General features: G+C 40.5%; 1 long non-coding RNA gene across 1 annotated transcript; it reads right to left on the reverse strand.

Annotated features, from left to right (window-relative positions):
• Positions 1-6,271: 6,271 nt before the first annotated feature.
• On the reverse strand, positions 6,272-7,182 carry LOC311044269. Its single transcript, XR_014600667.1, has 4 exons — positions 7,088-7,182; positions 6,720-6,795; positions 6,451-6,617; positions 6,272-6,349 (listed from the first exon to the last, which is right to left on the reverse strand). It is a non-coding gene; the product is annotated as an uncharacterized lncRNA (long non-coding RNA).
• Positions 7,183-8,021: the final 839 nt, after the last annotated feature.

Here is an 8,021-nt window from a genome sequence, read left to right on the forward strand (position 1 = left end):
ATGACGTTTGGATAAAATCTGTAGGAGTTTTAGTCCATTGAAATAATGAATTGAATGTTCATTTTTTTTAAATCTGCAGTGAAATAAATTACGGTATGTACAATCTGATCCATGCTCAGCCCTGCACCAATCAAAGTCACTGGATTGGTTCAAAGATGGGGACAAGAAAGACACAGGCCAAGGTCACGGTGTGTACTTATTGACAAGAAAGAGACCGGAGAAAGTGGTACAGTCAGCTGGGGCATAGGCCATTGTGGCCTCAGGGGCACAAGGCCAAACTGACGGACGTCGTTGCCCCACTCTGAAATTCCTGCCCTGCTGACAACAGTGCAGCCACATGGTAAAGTGCATTAGTTCTGGGTAGAAAAATGTGATCTCTCTGCTTGAACAGTCCAACAAGAAGATAAGTGCCATTTCATCACCTGTTAAATACAATGTGCAAAACGTGCTTATAAGTTCATGTTCAAATTATTTAAATTGTTCAGTTTATTCTGTGTTTTCATGCCTTACTAGCCATAAACAAGGAATAACACTGGTAATGCTGCAAAAAGCTCTGCTTTGTATTTATTGCGTTTGTCAACGTTTCGGCCTGTTCAGACTTTCATCAGGACATGTACAATGGAAAAGGGCATACGCACGTTTATATAGGGTACGTCTACACACTGATGGGCTTACCCAATAGGGGTCAACTCAACAGGAGGTTGGCTTTGCATAAAGTAAAAAAAAAAGATATAAACAGTGTACATCCATCCCAGGATCCAAATAGCAATAAACAAATATACATTTAAAGTATCCCAAGACTAATCCATGCATTTATAAATATAGCAGGTACTCAAAAAGGGGGACACAGTGACAAGCTACAATATAGGACATGAAGTGTTTTTTGTTTGAACAGAGTCTAAATAAGGGGATCGCCGATTCGCCACTAGAATCCCTCCACATAAGTCTCATAATAGTCTCTTTGAAAAAAGCAAAACAATGTCAGCTCTAAGAGCATACTCTATTACAAGTATCCTGAAGGTTTATGGAACACTAATAGACAGAAAACAGTAAAAAGGCCAAACAATTGTATAACGAAACAAGAGAATAACTGATACAGGCCAGAGCTCAAGATAAACCTGAAAATCCCTGCATTTATCCACAACACCATGTCCTATACCGCTGCACCAGGGGGTGGAAATCCTGTCACCAGCACCCTATGGAAGACCACAAAAGAAAGGGGAAAGTAAGTCACTCAATCACATACACATATTATAGGGCCTACTTGGCAAATACTAAACATTAAATGTGTTAAAAGTAATAAGGTGTAAATACCCAGATAAAAACAATAAGGTGTAAATACCCAGATAAAAACAAAAGAGGGGAACCCAAAGTACAAGTCGGCCTAAAAAGGCCTGATGTCAAAGGATTAATTTAGACCCCTTTTAACTGTATCTAAAGTGGAAATCCAATAAGCTTCCTTGAGGAGTAAGGAGTCAATTGTCTCTCCCCTGGGTGGCAATGTGACACACTCAATCTGGTTTCAGAACAAACCACTCCACTGACACATGCCTTCTCTATTTAAACGACTCTATCAAACAAGATGTCGACAAGGGCAAATATTGCGGCATGGTCATGCTGGACCTCCAGAAGGCTTTTGACACCGTTAATCACCCAATTATGATCAATAAGCTCAAAGCAATAGGCTTTGATGACACGTCGGTGAACTGGATGAGATCCTACCTGGAAGGGAGGGAGCAAGTGGTGGAAGTAAACGGCACCCAGTCCCCTCCCCTCCCAGTGACTTGTGGTGTTCCTCAAGGAAGCATACTAGGACCACTACTGTTCCTGATATATGTGAATGATATGTCCTCAGCTTGCGACTGCAAACTGTTCCTGTTCGCAGATGACTCGGCTCTGCTGGTCTCGGACAGGGACAGGCTGCAGGTTGAGAAAACTCTCAGCACTGAACTCAACAAGATCTGCATCTGGCTCTCCGACAACAAACTCTCATTACACCTGGGTAAAACTGAATCCATCCTCTTTGGGTCCAACCCTAACCTTAGAAAGGCTGAGAGTTTCACGATCAAAGTGGGTGAAAATGTTATCACAAGAAAGGAGGAAATTACCTACCTGGGTTCCATCTTGGAGGCAAACCTCTCAGGTGACAAAAACGCTGAAAAGACGATCAAAAAGGTCCACAAAATAACACGGAGGATGTGGAGGCTTGTTCGTAAAGTCAGTAAGAATACTCTGAAGATTCTTGTAGGGGCCCTCATACAAGGTCATTATGATTATGCATGCACTTCATGGTATCACAACACCTCCAAGGCCCTAAAAACAAGGCTCCAAACATCCCAAAACAAACTTGTAAGGCTACTTCTTGGCCTCAATTACAAAGCCCATCTAACCCATGCCCATTTTGCTAGGCTTGGATGGCTTAGGGTTGAGGACAGAGTACAGCAACTTGCTATGGGCCTGGTCTTTAAGATACACCACAACATTGGGATCCCCCTGTATTTGTCAAAATACTTCCAAAATGTTAATCAAGTCCATGATCATAACACCAGAGGCAGCTCCACAAACCATGTTCAACCCAGATTTGGCACAACAAAGGGAATGAACTCTTTCTCATGCTATTCATCTAAAATGTGGAATGCCCTACCAAAAGGAGTAAAGGAGTGTAAAACCCTACTTACTTTCAAAAATGCCCTAAAGATACACCTTCAGGAGGCTGCAATTCAAAAATGGCCCCTGTCCAAGTCCTAACCTACCCCATGTCCTAACCTAACCTACCCCCCCCCCCTCTCTTTCTTTTTTGTACATTTTTTTCACCCTTCATACTTCATACCAGTAACCTGTAAACTGATTGTATGACATTCTGTATAGTAGTGTGTATATCTGTCTGTCTCTTATATGTCAACATGATTTGTGTGCATGGGGATCTCATCTTAAACAAGCTACGTGCTTAACTGAGCTATCCAGTTTAGTAGACCTTGTATTGCGAATTTGTACTTCCATGTACTGTTATGTACTGCCATGTACTGTTCTCATGTCTTACTAAATAAAGTACATCAATCAATCAATCAATCAATGCCAATGTATTTCAAAGAAGAGATGCAATGTTGGGCTTGGTGAAAATGTAATGCCACAGGATTTCTAAAATTCTTAGTCCTCATGTCACTCCTGTGTTCCAAAATCCTAGTTTTCAGGGGTCTCAGTGTCTTGCCAAGATAAGCCAGCCCACATACACATTTTATCATATAGATGATATTTGGTGACGCCTCTGATCTTAAAACATTTACCTGTTACAGGGTGATTAAAAGTGTGACATTTATGTGTAAAGCATTGAACGCATCTACCAGCCACATTTGTAATTACCATCTGGAATATTGCTGAGAAAATGTGTGGGAGTTGCCTGCCCTGACATAAATGTGACCTAACCAGTAGGTTCGGGGGGGGGGGGGGGGGGGGGATGACTTACCAAGAGTAGGGTCAGAAATGTGTTCTTCTCCGGTGCTGTTCGTTCTCTCTTTGGGTTTTGAACAATCTAATAGTGTACATCTATTAAATTAGTCTACGGCCGGTTGAATCCATTGGACAGGATAGTCACGTTGTTTGAATCAACACTAGATCCTTTGCATGCGCCTGGAATATAAATATTTAATCTATTGTTTTCTTTGATTACCAGGATGTCAAGAAAATTCATACAGGTCTGATCAGAGGCTATTGTGAACTTCAAAAACGGACTACTGTGATTTAGGAAACCATGAAAAGCTGTCAACTCAGCAATAAAAAAAAAACATGTGCTTCCATAACTGGATAATATGTGACAGGAAAGGGTTGCAGCTCAGATTCAAAAATCAATTAGTTTCAAGGAGCCCAACATAGAGGGTTGGCATAATTTGGGGCGTCAAATAGGAAGTTTTTTAGAGAGAACTACTACTTCAGTGAGCTCTTTAATGCAAGTAGTATTAGGTATACACTCTGTCCTCTGGTTAAGCAAATATCCAATAGCCTCTAAGCCACCTTGGTGAGGAATGATTATTATAAAGACTCTCTAAATCGAGTGGAACCAGTAGTGAATCATTTCCTAGTTTCTACGGTTTGTAAAACCTGAATAAAATCACTCGAGTCTCACATAAGTGACAGAACATGTGACTTAAAATAGTCTAGAGACAATTCCTGAAACAATGGGTCTACCAGGAGGAACAGTAGTGAAACTTTTTGAATTTTGGGCAAAGTATAAAGGACAGGTGTAACTGGACAATCAACTATCATGTATTCATATTCACTCTGCTGATATCTCCTATATCAAAATCCTGTTTAAGAGTGCCATGAACATGGTCTTTAAACCTTGGAGTAGAATTTGCAGCACTCAGCCATCTAGAAATGAAGAAACAATGCTATAGGCTACCTGACTTATTCTGCCAACTTCAATCGTGTAGGTTACTAAGTTTGGTGCTAAACATTTAGGTTTTAGTGTGACCTTGAAAAAAAGGCAGTTAATGGCAGAATCAACTTTATTGTCACAGGTTTTACACAGTGGGTGAAATTCAGTAAGTAAACTCTGGGTCTGATTGTTGTTGTGTTACTCCTGTATATTGAGACGCGTTGCCAGTTCCATCCAAAAGCCTCCTGTTAGAACAGTTTTTTTTTAATCAATCATAGGACCTCATGAGTCTTACATGCAGACACAACAGGGTAATAGACATTGTGATCCCCAAAGTCTGCAGTTGCCAGGCCGAGCGAGCCGGGAGAACAACAGAACTTTTAACTGCTGTTTGAAGTTCATGGTTGAACCTGATCACTACAGCAAATCCATCTTCTCGGAGGTGCAGTCCAGTGATGTCATCTACATGCCCCTGATCTTCAGCTGTGAAGCAAATAGATGACAGTTTAAATGTCCCTATAGGGAAATAAATAGGCATTCCAACAGTATTGGCAAGTAGCATTATTACAACAGAAATGATCTACCAAACACAAAAATGTTAATGGTCACTTGTTTTGCTTACTTTTACATCTTACGCAAGAACAAACAGGGGCTGGCAGATGTCAGGATACTTCCGGATTAGTGAAAGAAGGTCATAGCGCTTCAGGCCTTCCGTTAGCTGTTCCAAGATAGGCTCCCAAATGTCAGCATTGCATGGAGTATGATGGACTGATGCACCGCAACAGTAGAAAACATTAGCTACAAGACCGTGCTCAGTTCCTATACAAACAGAAACACACAGACCGAACAATGTACTCCTTGTCAGATCCATGCACACATGATTAATCAGCCATCCCCACACAGAGAGACCCTCAACCCTCAAAGGTTCTATAGTCTCTGTGGATTACATCTGTGTGACGTTACATTGCAAATATAAAACCAAAGGAATGCCAAACAGCTGGATGTAGGTTTCTATACAGCACTGAAATTAAGATACTTTTCTTCAAACCTTGCTGTCATCTTCCCAGCCAATCCGTCACTGTAACGGTTAATGGTGGAGCACATACGACAGCAGGGTTTTGAAGTTGTGACATTTATCTCCTTGTCATCACCGTCTCCTGAAGACTGAGTATCCACACACTGCTGAACATGAAGGGGCAAACTCTGCAAAGGATAGTAGGTTCAAGTGGTTAAATGAACATTTAACAATTAAAATGCATAAAATCTCAGACCAAATGAATGGGTACTCTATTTAAGTACATTAGAGAAGGTTATTGGTATGTATGACATTACAGAAAACATTGTAAAACGTCTTCATGAAGATTTGGTTAGGTACCCATATGACCAAAGTATGGCTGATATCATTCATAAGCTGACATCTAAAACTGTTTCAGTGGACTTTATAGTTGTCTACAGTATATAAGAATCCAAATATGTTCATTTCTGTTTTACCTGTGAGAAATTATTTTCGGAGAGCGCCGTTGTTCACACCTGCCTCCCCAAAGAAGGTAACTGTCAGGGTAGCAGAGGGTGAATTCTTCTTTTGATTTGATTTTGAACTCTTTCAACTCTTCGAGTGATGGTGTCAAATACATCAACACTGCCAAACATAACTCAGAATTAAGGCATGTAAATGACTAAATGTTATAAAACCTTTATGTATTTAGACAACATTATTTACCTTTTGATCTGCTCCTCTCTACTGTCCTGGCCCACGGCAGTCACAGCATCACTAAGATTTTCCTCTCCTCAATAAAAAAGGTACCTACACGTGAGACATTGATATAAGGGGGAAGAAAGTACTATAGGCACTAGGCAGCATATATGTTTAAAAAGAACAAATATACACCATCTCAAATACCTTTCTCCAAACATGCTAGCATGGATCTCCAGGAACTGTGGTGAGAACTTCATGAAACAGATAGGACACTGAACCTTCTGATGGAAAACAATTTGAAAATGAACAACTGCCCCAGCCCCACACAAAACGGTTAATGCAGGCATCTCACAAAACATTAAAATAACATTATGTATAATACCTCTTCAGAGGTCTTTGATTGCGTCTGGAGGTAATGGAGTCAGGTCGAACTTGTGTTGCAAAGGCACAGCATACATGGTGTCCCCCCCGTAACACTCCGAAGGAAGGTACCAGAGTATCCATCATTGAAATCAGGAGAGATCATGAGTCTTCTTTTACCCTGACCACCTGTAACACAACATTGTTAGCATAATTACACTGTGGTTGTTGGGCCAAGTTATATGAATGGCAATGCATTACAATGGATGTTGTACTACACATTTACATCACCTGGAGATTTGTAAAGATAATAGCCTCCAGTCACTTCCATCATCTTGGAATACTCCACTTGCAGTAGTCTGGAGAACTAAAAGAATAGCATAGACTACGATGTCTACATGCTTGAAGAACAGCCTAACACTAGGATGAAAAGCGTGTTCAAATAGATACACTTAATTGTAACCAGTAGGTTTTGTTGATGACATGTATTATTGAGTTCATTTTGTATGTCATGTTGATTAATTGAATACATAGGACCACAATGGAATTTGGAAACGAGTCCCAAGGACTGTGTGTTCTCCTTTCAATTACTGTACCATGTGCCGTTTACATTACTGACTAATAAAGTATTCAATCAAACAATCAATCAATCTTCATACCTCATCATGGCTCATATCCTTGGATATGTTGTCTTTATAGACCTGGGCAAGCTGGAACTCTTCCTCTGGGCTTGGCTCTGCATTCATGTTTAACAAGTACAAATACAAACTAAAAGGCTTCCAGGGTCTTGGAGATGTTGATGCTTCTTTCGCTTTCCAAGGAACTTTGAAGGACCTGCATAATTAAAAAGATATTTGTTTAAAAACATGACAGTACAACATCTTAAGACTAGGTTCCCCACTCTACATAAATATCTTGGCTGAAATAGTAGATCTACAAGCTCACAATGCTTGCAGCCTGATGTCTTGAGAGCTTGTAGATCTGCTATTTTCACTGAATGTCAGCCCCAGAACAGGGATGCTTAGGTTCTAGTGGTTAAATTAAATTAACTGAAGCCACGTTTGTATAGTCAGCATTCTGTCAAACACAACAAAGACAATACATTAATTCAATTCCATTTTATATAGCACCAAATCACACACATTATATCATGACATTTTACATATAGACAGGTCAAGACCATAATATTTAGGCCAGCAGTCTAGTTCTTATCTTAACGTCCAGGGACCCCTAAGGGTCCTTGGGTCTTGGGGGTTCCAGCCAGGGGGTCCACAGATAAATTAACTGATAGTTATTAGTGGGACCGTACCTATGTTCCCCAAATTCTATGTTCCCCAGGTTCTATGTTCCCCGCAAAAAAGGTTCTATGTTCCCCACTTACCAAAAAAGGTTCTATGTTCCCTGGGTTCTATGTTCCCCTTTTACCTAAAAAAAGGTTCTATGTTCCCCGCTCACCCAAAAATGCAGGAAACATACATTTTTTATTTCCAATTATTAATAACATCTCTGAACACACAACTGAACATAATGGGGATAAATTACTATCAGAAACTTGCCCGCCTTTGCCCCCCTTTCCCCTGGCGGCCATCTTGG

Source organism: Gymnoscopelus microlampas, assembly GCF_963454915.1.
Source record: "Gymnoscopelus microlampas genome assembly, chromosome: 4".
In the NCBI taxonomy this organism is placed as follows: Eukaryota; Metazoa; Chordata; class Actinopteri; order Myctophiformes; family Myctophidae; genus Gymnoscopelus; species Gymnoscopelus microlampas.